Below are 13,492 nucleotides of genomic sequence, written 5' to 3'. Positions count from 1 at the left end.
TTTGTTTAAATATACTCTTTCACTTTTTTGGTCTTTTGGAAAATGTTGTTTGTGCTGTTTTTTAGACCCTTCTAAAACGAAATTTTTTTTACGTGCACACGTATAAAAATTGCGGTTTTTATCCAACGCAATCATAGGTTTGAACGTAGTTTTCAATTTAGACTCGTTTATATTTTTTTGTTTGGGCTTGTATCATATTTTCCCTCCGGTTTATATGATCCGTTCATCCTATATTGACTCTTAAAATTCAAGAGTTTATCTAAAAATGAGGGTACTTTTTATATGGCCTTCCAAATACCGTTTCGATCCCTAACATCACTGAAGAGACATTTATTGTCGAAATCCGGATCTGGTGTACTAAAAATATTGACACCGTATGTTTGTGGCATAACATCGTGGCCACAAGTTAAAAAATGTTTTTCTGTTTTAGTATTAAATTTATATTAAGATCCATTTTGTTACATCTTGTGATCAATTTTATTTGGCAATCGCCAATGGCAGTCAGCAGGGTTAAAGAACATCAGTTGTTCGACCTGTTAGTCAAATGCGTTTTGTTTAAATATACTTTTTCACTTTTTTGGTCTTTTGGAAAATGTTGTTTGTGCTGTTTTTTTTAGACCCTTCTGCAACGAAATTTGTTTTACATGAACACGTATAAAAATTGCGGTTTTATCCAACGTAATCATAGGTTTGAACGTAGTTTTCAATTTAGACTCGTTTATATATATATTAAAAATCAAATACACAAAAAGAGTTTTAAAAGCAGCATTGTCTATCGCTTTCATCCATCTTGGGACTTTTCAAGACTATGAACGTCGTTATGGGGAACACATTAGTATTATGACGTAACGTCATTGTTCGTAACATATACGTAGTATGACGCGACGTTATTGTTCATGTAACTACTAAGCATTAAGCTTGGTGTCAAACACTTTTATGAATTTTCTCTCTAGTTCTTTACGGTATTCTTCTGTTGGTTCCGTACATTTGAAGAACGGGAAAAACTTGAATTTTCCTCCCGCACAAATGTCTAAATGTTCGCTCAACGGATTTTGTCTGTACTCGGGTTGCCGTATTTGATGTTTATGGATCCTTACCCGTTCACACACACTATTTCCTGTTTGACCTATGTAATTTTCTTTACAGTTGACACAAACCGAGAAATTGTCGACGGCAGATTCCTTTAATTTGTTTGTAGTATTCACCATCGAAATAAAAATTATTTCCCTCAAAGATGATTTTCAAAGCTTTTACAATGAATTCCGTATCGAATCTGCCGTCGACAATTTCTCGGTTTGTGATAACTGTAAAGCAAATTACATAGGTCAAACAGGAAATAGTGTGTGTTAACGGGTAAGGATCCATAAAGAGCAAATACGGCAACCCTAGTACAGACAAATTCCGTTGATCGAACATTTAGGTAGCAATACACAGTTAGGAGTTTAGTTCCGCATTTTGGCCCCTGTGGATTTTTCAAATAGGAAAGTTATTGTGTAATAAAATTCATTTTTAGACAGATGAGTGCTAATTTAGCCTTCAAAGATGGTTTATAAGAGCATCAAGATTATTTTTTACATGTTTTATGGGCTGTTTTCTGTTTGACAATCCGTATTTTCATAGCTAGACCGGCCATCGGTCCAGAAATTAATGTACTGTTTACAAACACTCTTTTTCTACACGAAGTTTTTGACGCAGTTTTACAAAAAATGAGATGAAAGACATATGATTTTCATTGGATTTGCTGAATGATATATGTTCACAGTTACTTCAAGCGATTGAAATGCTACTTTTAGCTAAATTTTGGGGAAATATGTGACATCTCCCCCCCCTTTTTTGCAATATTTAGTAACAAATAAATGCAGATTGTTGCCATGGATACACCAAAAAGAAATTATATTTTACCATTTTATATTTTGGATATAAAATCTATGGAAGATTCTTATTACATACATATGCCCATAAATGACACAAACAGTAAGCTTGATATTGCAAGAAAGCAATGAAAAGGGGATGGTAAAATACATAAGGGCAAATTTTAGTATGTTTCCTAACTGTTTATTGCTACCTTAGACATTTGTGCGGGAGGAAAATTCAAGTTTTTCTCGTTCTTCAAATGTACGGAACCAACAGAAGAATACCGTAAAGAACTAGAGAGAAAATTCATAAAAGTGTTTGACACCAAGCTTAGTAGTTACATGAACAATAACGTCGCGTCATACTACGTATATGTTACGAACAATGACGTTACGTCATAATACTAATGTGTTCCCCATAACGACGTTCATAGTCTTGAAAAGTCCCAAGATGGATGAAAGCGCTAGACAATGCTGCTTTTAAAACTCTTTTTGTTTATCAAAATATAATTCTGTACACCGCTTGAAAAGAAACCTTTTTTTTGTATATATATATATATATATACAGCATATCAATTCCACATAAATATATAAAATGAAAAAGAGATTTTTGGTTACGAGTAAACAATTTAAAAGAATGTTTTGGAAAATTAGGGAATAAACTCATCATAGATACCAGGATTGAATTCTGTATTTTCGCCAGACACGGGTTTCGTGTACAAAAGACATATCAGTGACGCTCAAATTAATAAAAGTTTAAAAGACAAAATAAAGTACGAAGTTGAAGAGCACCGAGGACACAAAATTCCTAAAATGTTTGCAAGTACAGCTAAGGTAAGTGATGCAAGTTAGATGCACATTACAATAAAACGACCTAATGAACAGTCGTTAAAATTAGCAATTATAGTTTCTTTTTATTTGAATGTTGTCGAAATAATTGAACCAATGCATTCATAAATACTAAACTAAATATTGATGCACGTTGGGTATATTAGTTTCGAGTCTATAACGTATTATCGAATATGATATTTCGAACAGTGATTATGGATTACAGACTTATTAACTTGCGAGTTTGTTGCCTAAGTTGACTGAATCGTGACATTGATAAATAATTAAAACAGAGCATGTGGAACACGTCACAAATAAGTGAATTGATATAATGATAGTATATATGTAGGATTCAAATCTATTGCGGGTTCCAAATTTATGGCATATTTTTAATCTATGGCAAATATGACGTTAAAAACGCCAAACAGTATTTTGTTTTCTCCAAATCTATGGCAGATCTTGAACTTGCGTAATCTTCCTTGAAAAAGAGTAAAATATAATATCACAATTAGATAAAGCCACATTACGTCGTCGCAATCATTTTTGTTATTTGTATTATGTAAATCAAATACAAATATTTAACCACAAATGTTTACAAACAAATAAAACAGGATAAGCTTTCTCTGTAGAACAATTTTCCGATGGTTTAAAGGAAGATATGACCTTTTATCCAAGGGAGGGACAATATGTGCTGTACCGTCCAAATTCCGCGACGAAGAAAGGCACCGCTGTTTTAAGAAGTAGATTTTTTGGGAGAGGAGTAATAGTAAATATGTTAATGTATACGGCTGGCAAAATATTAAAATGAGAGATGAAATTACAGGATATTACTTTTACTTGAATCGTCTTCAGTTCATTTTAAAAAGATTTAACGCTCAAATACATTTTATGTGAAAAGTTAAACTGTTTCATTCTTTTTATAAAGCACTGCTCCCTTGTGCTTCCATTTTTACTAGTTGATTTAATTAAAGGATTAAACATGTACCATGCACCGACTAGATCAGGCATAGATTACCTTAGCTGTATTTGGCATAACTTTTAGGAATTTTGGTCCTTAATGCTCTTCAACTTCGTACTTTATTTGGCCTTTTTAACTTTTTAGGATTCGAGCGTCACTGATGAGTCTTTTGTAGACGAAACGCGCGTCTGGCGTATATACAAAATTTAGTCCTGGTATATATGATGAGTTTATTTACTCATGAAGTCTGAAATATGGTATATTACTTTTACACATAGGATATTTTATGATTGTCGTCACTATTTAGTTGACCATTATGAAATGTTTATTTCACAAATTTTATAGACATACTTCTGTTGTCGAACACTTACACTCATTCAAGACAAGTCAATGATCGTATATGTACTGCCTTGTTCTCCATTTACACAGAATTTGAAATAGATTTTGAAAAAAAACCCCAAAAAACCCCAGAAATTTGGGATAGCAAGACCTAATATTAACCATAAATATGGAATCAGCCATAGATCTGGAACCAACCATGGATTTGAGTCTATATGTATAAAACATATCAACTTTTTTTTAATTAAATTTATTGTTTCTCATGAATTTTTATTACATTGTACTAGTAACATGAATAAAAAATTTTCCTTTCATCATCTAGTGAGTTAGCTTTAGAGGAGTGCGTTTACTGAATGATTTTTAGTTATTACACTCTCCAATCCCGCCGTTGACTCATCGTTTGAATAACAAAAAATTAGAGGAGCTTAAGCAGCGCATGAACTTCCATCTCAAAAGTTGTTGATGCACAGTCTGACTAATTGAGTTGTGATAAATGAAAGATTAAAACAAAATGAAATAGATATGACTATACATTGTCCTAGCTTTTTTGCTGGGAAACCTGTTTGATCATGTCGAATTTGGAATGAAAGAAGATTATAATGTACCCTTTTCGTGGATTAAATTAGTTAATTTGTAAACGGCGTGCTTTATATATAACTTTGTGTTAACCACGCTACATATGTGCCTTTAAAGTGCAAGAGCCCATTATGATATTAGATATTATAATTTATTGTTTGATTTGTTGTTATTTGTTTTACATACAGTTGCAAATGTGTTAAGTAGGTCGAGGACCAGAGCACATCAACAATAAATATAATATAGACTTTAGAGGTTTGGCTAGCCATTACAACAGGTTCAACCGTTTGTAAAGGCGTTGATGGATTTAATAAATAACGATTTTTTCTTCTTTAGTTAAATTATTAAAGTTAATATTTTCGGTATATATGTGTTGAAAAAAAGCATTTCTTAGAGTTTTATTATAATCACAATATAGTAAAAAATGTTTCTCATCCTCTACTATTTTACATTTATGACAAAGTCGTTCCTCTCGTAGGATTTTAAAATGTCTTTTCAATCAAGAGGGAGTGATCACTTATTCTAAATTTAGTGACTAATCTCCTTATCTGAAAACTAGATATATTTAAATGAGATTTTCGAGTTTGTAATCTTTTTAAAGTTTTTTATATAGATATAATTCTTTTATCATCAATGTTTTCAAATTTAGTTTTAAATAAATCTGCATATCTACTTTTCATTTTTAACTTTATATCGTTTTTTATTTTATTTACATCTTTTATGTCCTTACAAGTAGAAAGAATATTAAGGTCAATATTAGTCTTTTCAACGATTTTTTTGCATATATATACCATGAATAAGTTCCCGTCAAATCTATATACTGTGTTAGAGAAAAAGCTTCCTTTATCAATGGATTAGTATTATTATTATATAGTTAAGCTAAATATAAAAGGGTTTGTGTTTTAATGAAACATTCTATAGGCAATCTCCCTAATTCAACTCTTGCTCCTAAATTGGATGCATTTTTTCTTATTCCTAGAATAGATTTACAAAATTTAAAATGCATATTTTCAATAGGGATTTTGTCTGTAAAATCATGTTGATCAATTTGTTTTCCTGAAGATAAAGCTCTGTTTTTGGCTCTATGAAAAGAAATATATGTATCCAAATATGTTACTTCTGAATTATAGGTTATAATTGGTTTTACTAAAGAATCAAAAAGATTATTTGCTACTTTTATAGGTAGATTATTCAATGATTTAGTAAAGGATTTTATTGCAAAAACATACTTTTTTTGCCTTTTTTGTCAGCTCTAAAGTACTTTGTGATAAATTTCCTTTACATTTTATCAACATTCTCAAAAATGAATATTCTGATACGCTCTCTATGGCTTTATTCTCATAGTAAATATGTGATGTTTCATCATTAATGTTACATGTATAATTCCAGCAGTTCTATGATAATATCTACTTATCCTCAAATTTATGCATAAACATGTTCATGAATTACAGCTAACAAGTTTTTATTTGCACCTGTACAGAGAGTTTCAATCCAAATCTATTCGGAGTGATTAAACAGATACATATATCATGTTATGGAGGTGTATTTGCGGAAAATACCAGTCTTGGCACAGAATTTCCTGGCGGCACAGTCCCTTGACTGGTATTTTTCGCAAATACCCCTCCATAACATGATATATCTGTTCAATATTCGGTTCTTCAGACAAGTAACCGATTAACCGGTAAATCTTTGACACCACTAATTATTTCTAAAGGAAAACTCGTTCGCTCAAATCTAGAACTAAAGATTTTCTTATCCCAGGCCTAGATTACCTTAGCCGTATTTGGCACAACCTTTTGGAATTTTGGGTCCTCAATGCTCTTCAACTTTATATACTTGTTTGGATTTCTAACTATTTTGATCTGAGCGTCACTGATGAGTCTTATGTAGACGAAACGCGTCTGACGAACATAGCTCCTTATTTGATCATATATCATAGGTAAACAGTCAACAATAACGCTAAAGGAACAAAAGTAGGTTTCACAATAAAGGAACTCATATAAGTAAACAAAAAAGATTATTAAACCCAACAAAATATATGTATCGTTAACCTTTTCATAGCAACTTGGGTATTGTTATCCTAGGGGTTTACGGTTTAAATTTAGAGAGGAGGATATTCAAAATGAATATCATATCCACAGACTAAATTCGCTTGCGTATAGCAACAAACGAAAATAAATATAAGAAGTCAATCTGCAAAATTCCTTCTGGTCCAAAACATGAAATGACATCAAATGGTCATCTAGGCCAATTAATTATGATGTCTTGAACATTTTGTAAGGTTATTTTAATTTTGTTTCTTTGACACCTTCCTTTGAACTAATGGTCATTTTTAGTGATATAAATTATTTGATAATGTATTAAAAGAAAAGCAAAATTACCCCCCAAAATGAACCTTGTTCAATTAAATTACTGTCAACAATCTGGAAAAAAATGTGAATGTGATAAAAAAAGAAAAACATTACTCATTTTCAGCTTAAACCTAAAACCTTTGATTGACCATAACATTTACATTTCTTAATAACAATGCTTGATACATATTTTAAACTAAGGGTAACCGATAAATAATATGCTTATATCGACAGAAATCCACAACTACGCTAACGACTCAGGGGATTTGTTTTATACCTTTCAACCGGTATTTGTAGCACTTCAAAGTTTACTTGGAATGTACAAAGAAGAACGTGACAAAATTACAATTTCTAGATAAAGGAATTTAAAATGCTTAAATAAATAATTTATATTTCATTTCATCACACTATGTTTGATTGTTGATCTTTAAAAACCAACATAAAGCAGATATGTATAAAGAAGCAAATTCGTTACAAGCATAGTGCTTATGTGTTAACCTTGGTTTAAAGATACATCCAGCATTATTATTGTGCAATGTAACTTCTATGGTCAATTGTTTTATGTTTTAGCTTGTATTGAGTTATGAGTTTTTAATCACTTGTACAAAGTGTTGCTATTTTTAACTTTTATATTACCTGTTTACATCAACCATCACTGACCAAAACAAACGATAAACATCAAACAACATTAACGGTACCGTTTTTACGATGTTTGTATAAATCAGTCTTAAGTTTTTAATGTGTTTTTTGTCTTTCTGCCGCTTTTCGATTTGTATCCTGATTTTGTAAGTCACTTTAAGATTGATTAATTGTGAGTCTTCTTTTAGAATATCACGCTTCGGGTGCATAATCCTCTCTTTGCAAATCTAGTCCACGTTCTGTAAAAGGTATGCACAAAGTAAAAATGATGTCAAGAACAGCTTCGAACTGATGATTATTTACATCAAAAATGAAATAAAAGAAGGCAACACATGTAAGTATTTTCATTTGTAAATGGGTAACAATTAAGAATGCGCATTGTCTAAATAGGATCTTACAAAAAACATTAATATACAAAAGTTTAATATGACTTCACTCGATGCATTTTTTTATGATACTCATTAGTCGAAAGCAAAAGGGAACACCTGTGGCATAAAAGAAAACCTATGAAAAGATCGACACAGTCTACATAATACAACATAACAAACTAAAGACTTGCCCAACATGACAACACCAAAATCAAGGGGGGATAAGGATTTAGATGTTTTGCTATTTGTATACTGATTATTTGTTGTTGTTTTTCCCAGTTAGCTTTTTGTTTGTTAGATTATCTAAATTATTAGGTCTTTCCACCTTTCCGTGGAAAGACCTATTGCTTTTGTTCTGATGATTATTATTAGGTCTTTCCACCTTTCCGTGGAAAGACCTATTGGATTTCTTCTGATTATTATTATTAGGTCTTTCCACCTTTCCGTGGAAAGACCTATAGGTTTTGTTCTGATTATTAAGTCTTTCAACTTTTCTGTGGAAAGACTTATTGTTTTTGTTCTGATTATTATTATTATTATTAGGTCTTTCCACCTTTCCGTGGAAAGACCTATTGAATTTGTTCTGATTATTAGGTCTTTCCACCTTTCCGTGGAAAGACCTATTGAATTTGTTCTGATTATTAGGTCTTTCCACTTTTCCGTGGAAAGACCTATTGAATTTGTTCTGATTATTAGGTCTTTCAACCTTTCAGGTGAAAGACCTATAGGGTTTGTTCTGATTATTAGGTCTTTCAACCTTTCTGTTGAAAGACCTATTGTATTTGTTCTGATTATTAGGTCTTTCAACCTTTCAGGTGAAAGACCTATAGGGTTTGTTCTGATTATTATTATTATTATTTTTTTTTTTTTTTTTCTTCCGCCAACTTTTTTTTCCTTCGCTGTTTTTTTGTTTCACAAGATATCGCTTAGATATAAGGTAAATGATATCGAACAGTTAATACGCTTCTGAAACTGACACCGCGTAACAAAAAACTTTACCTTGTAAGAGTTATCTCCCCGAACACTGTTTTTCTTGTGGCCACTACTCCTTCGCGACCGTATAAGAAACCGACAAATTTATTTATCCAAATTGCTCGTTATATCCTTAGGATGTTCTGTTTCATTTCAACCGAAGCTATCCAGAGACTCCATATGAGAGTTCTCCCCCCTTTTATATATGATATCAGTGATATGCATTTCTAACTGGTAAACTATAAGTGATAGAGACCTAGGGTCTTTTGATTTAAGATCCTTGGTCCAAAAAAATGAAAATTAGGTCAAGGTCAAAGGTCAAGGTCAAATTCTAAATTTTGATTTTGGCTTATTTTCACTTATTCTCATTAACTTTATAAGATTTCGACAAAATATTTTTACTAAATTGTTAGTTGCGACATGTCGTAACTTAAAATTTTTGATTGGAAGGGTGCGTAGACAATAAAAGGGAGTTTTTGCCCCTCTTATATTTAGAATTATGCGTAAAGTGATATTACTCATGAACCATACATACTACTGACCTAGGGTCTTTTGATTTGGGATCCTTGGTTTATGACCTTGAAATTGGGGTCAATGTCATAGGTTAATTGGACGTTCTAGATTTTGACCTTTGCTCCAAATTCATATTTTCATATGATAAAGCCATAGCAACTGACATTTTCAACTGAATCTTAATATTTTCATATCAAAATAGATCCTTATTGGTTGAAAGACCTTCAATTGTTCTTTGAACAATTGGTTTTTAATTATTATTATTATTATTATTATTATTATTATTTTTATTTTTTTTCTTCCGCCAACTTTTTTTTCCTTCGCTGTTTTTTTGTTTCACAAGATGTCGCTTAGATATTTGGTGTATTATATCGAACAGTTAATGCGCTTCTGAAACTGACACCGCGTAACAAAAACCTTTACCTTGTAAGAGTTATCTCCCCGAACACTGTTTTTCTTGTGGCCACTAAGGCTTCGCAACCGTATAAGAAACCGACAAATTTATTTTTCCAAATTGCTCGTTATATCCTCAGGATGTTCTGTTTCATTTTGACCGAAGCTATCCGGAGACTCCATAGGAGAGTTATCCCCCCTTTTATATATGATATAAGTGATATGCATTTCTAACTGGTAAACCATAAGTGATAGAGACCTAGGGTCTTTTGATTTAAGATCCTTGGTCCAAAAAAATGAAAATTAGGTCAAGGTCAAAGGTCAAGGTCAAATTTTAAATTTTGATTTTGGCTTATTTTCACTTGCTTCATTAACTTTATAAGATTTCGACAAATTATTTTTACTAAATTGTTAGTTGCGACATGTCGTTACTTATAAATTTTGGTTACAAGGGTGCGTAGACAATAAATGGGAGTTTTCGCCCCTCTTATATTTAGAATTATGCGTAAAGTGATATTACTCATGAACCATACATAATACAGACCTAGGGTCTTTTGATTTGGGATCCTATGTTTATGACCTTGAAATTGAGGTCAAGGTCATAGGTAAATTGGACGTTCTAGATTTTGACCTTGGTCGAAATTCATTTTTATACATCATAAAGCCATAGGAACTGACATTTTCAACTGAATCTTTATATTTTCATATCAAAATACATCCTTATTGGTTGAAAGACCTTCAATTGTTCTTTGAACAATTGGTTTTTAATTATTATTATTATTAGGTCTTTCAACCTTTCAGTTGAAAGACCTATAGGATTTGTTCTGATTATTATTATTATTATTTTTTTTTTTTTTTTTCTTCCGCCAACTTTTTTTTCCTTCACTGTTTTTTTGTTTCACAAGATATCGCTTAGATATAAGGTAAATGATATCGAACAGTTAATACGCTTCTGAAACTGACACCGCGTAACAAAAAACTTTACCTTGTAAGAGTTATCTCCCCGAACACTGTTTTTCTTGTGGCCACTACTCCTTCGCAACCGTATAAGAAACCGACAAATTTATTTTTCCAAATTGCTCGTTATATCCTTAGGATGTTCTGTTTCATTTCAACCGAAGCTATCCGGAGACTCCATATGAGAGTTATCCCCCCTTTTATATATGATATCATTGATATGCATTTCTAACTGGTAAACCATAAGTGATAGAGACCTAGGGTCTTTTGATTTAAGATCCTTGGTCCAAAAAAATGAAAATTAGGTCAAGGTCAAAGGTCAAGGTCAAATTCTAAATTTTGATTTTGGCTTATTATCACTTATTTTCATTAACCTTATAAGATATCGACAATTTTTGTTTACTAAATTGTTAGTTGCGACATGTCGTAACTTATAAATTTTGGTTGCGAGGGTGCGTAAACAATAAAAGGGAGTTTTCGCCCCTCTTATATTAAGAATTATGCGTAAAGGGATTTTACTCATGAACCATACATATTAAGGCACTAGTGTCTTTTTATTTGAGATGTTTAGTCTATGACCTTGAAATTGAGGTCAAGGTCATAGGTTAATTGGACGTTCTAGATTTTGACCTTTGCTTAAAATTCATATTTATACATCATTAAGCCATACGAACTGACATTTTCAACTGAATTTTAATATTTTCATATCTAAATAGATCCTTATTGGTTGAAAGACCTTCAATTGTTCTTTGAACAATTGGTTTTTAATTATTATTATTTTTTTTTTTTTTTTTCTTCCGCCAACTTTTTTTTCCTTCGCTGTTTTTTTGTTTCACAAGATGTCGCTTAGATATTTGGTATATGATATCGAACAGTTAATGCGCTTCTGAAACTGACACCGCGTAACAAAAACCTTTACCTTGTAAGAGTTATCTCCCCAAACACTGTTTTTCTTGTGGCCACTACTACTTCGCAACCATATAAGAAACCGACAAATTTATTTTTCCAAATTGCTCGTTATATCCTTAGGATGTTCTGTTTCATTTCAACGGAAGCTATCCGGAGACTCCATAGGAGAGTTATCCCCCCTTTTATATATGATATCAGTGATATGCATTTCTAACTGGTAAACTATAAGTGATAGAGACCTAGGGTCTTTTGATTTAAGATCCTTGGTCCAAAAAAATGAAAATTAGGTCAAGGTCAAAGGTCAAGGTCAAATTCTTAATTTTGATTTTGGCTTATTTTCACCTTTTTTCATTAACCTTATAAGATATCGACAATTTTTTTTTACTAAATTGTTAGTTGCGACATGTCGTAACTTATAAATTTTGGTTGCGAGGGTGCGTAAACAATAAAAGGGAGTTTTCGCCCCTCTTATATTAAGAATTATGCGTAAAGTGATTTTACTCATGAACCATACATATTAAGGAACTAGTGTCTTTTTATTTGAGATGTTTAGTCTATGACCTTGAAATTGAGGTCAAGGTCATAGGTTAATTGGACGTTCTAGATTTTGACCTTTGCTTAAAATTCATATTTATACATCATTAAGCCATAGGAACTGACATTTTCAACTGAATTTTAATATTTTCATATCTAAATAGATCCTTATTGGTTGAAAGACCTTCAATTGTTCTTTGAACAATTGGTTTTTAATTATTATTTTTTTTTTTTTTTTTCTTCCGCCTAAATTTTTTTCTTGCGTAGTATTGATGTTTCAAAAGATGTCGCTTAGATATTTTGAATATGATATCATATAGTTTATACGCTTTAAATTCTGACAATGGCGTAACCAAATACTTAACGTTGTAAGAGTTATCTCCCCAAACACTGTTTTTCTTGTGGCCACTACTCCTTCGCAACCGTAAAACATTACGACAAATTTATTTTACCAAATTGCTTGTTACATCTTCAGGATTAGGATTTTAATTTTAACCGAAGCTATCTGGAGACTCCATATGAGAGTTATTTGCCCTTATGTATTTGATTTAAGTGAAATGCATTTCTAACTGGTAAACCATAAGTGATAGAGACCTATGGTCTTTTGATTTGAGATTCTTGGTCCAAAAAAATGAAAATAAGGTCAAGGTCAAAGGTCAAGGTCATATTCTAAAATTTGATTTTGGCTTATTTTAACTTATTTTCAAATACCGTATGATATATCGACAAATAATTTTTACTAAATTGTTAGTTGCGACACTCTGTTACTTGTAAATTTTGGTTGAAAAGGTGCGCAGACAATTAATGGGAGTTTTTGCACATCTTACATTTAGATTTACGCGTAAAGTGATATTACTCATTAACCAAACATATTAAAGACCTAGGGTCTTTTGATTTAAGGTCCTTGGTTTGTGACCTTGAAATTGAGGTCAAGGTCATAGGTTAATACGACGTTCTAGATTTTGACCTTTACTTTAAATTCATATAAATACATCATAAAGCCATAGGAACTAACATTTTAAACTGATTTTTTCATATTTCAATATCAAAATAGATCTTTACTAGTGGAAAGACCTACAATTGTTCTCTGAACAATTGGTTTTTAATTATTATTATTATTTTTTTTTTTCTTCCGCCTAATTTTTTTCTTGCGTAGTACTGTTGTTTAATAAGTTGTCGCTTAGATATTTGGAATATGATATCGTATAGTTTATACGCTTTAAAAATTTACAACTGCGTAACAAAATACTTTACGTTGTAAGAGTTATCTCCCCAATCACTGTTTTTCTTGTGGCCACTACT

This window comes from Mytilus galloprovincialis, chromosome 2, assembly GCF_965363235.1.
Source record: "Mytilus galloprovincialis chromosome 2, xbMytGall1.hap1.1, whole genome shotgun sequence".
NCBI lineage: Eukaryota > Metazoa > Mollusca > Bivalvia > Mytilida > Mytilidae > Mytilus > Mytilus galloprovincialis.
This window is presented reverse-complemented; position numbering follows the sequence as displayed.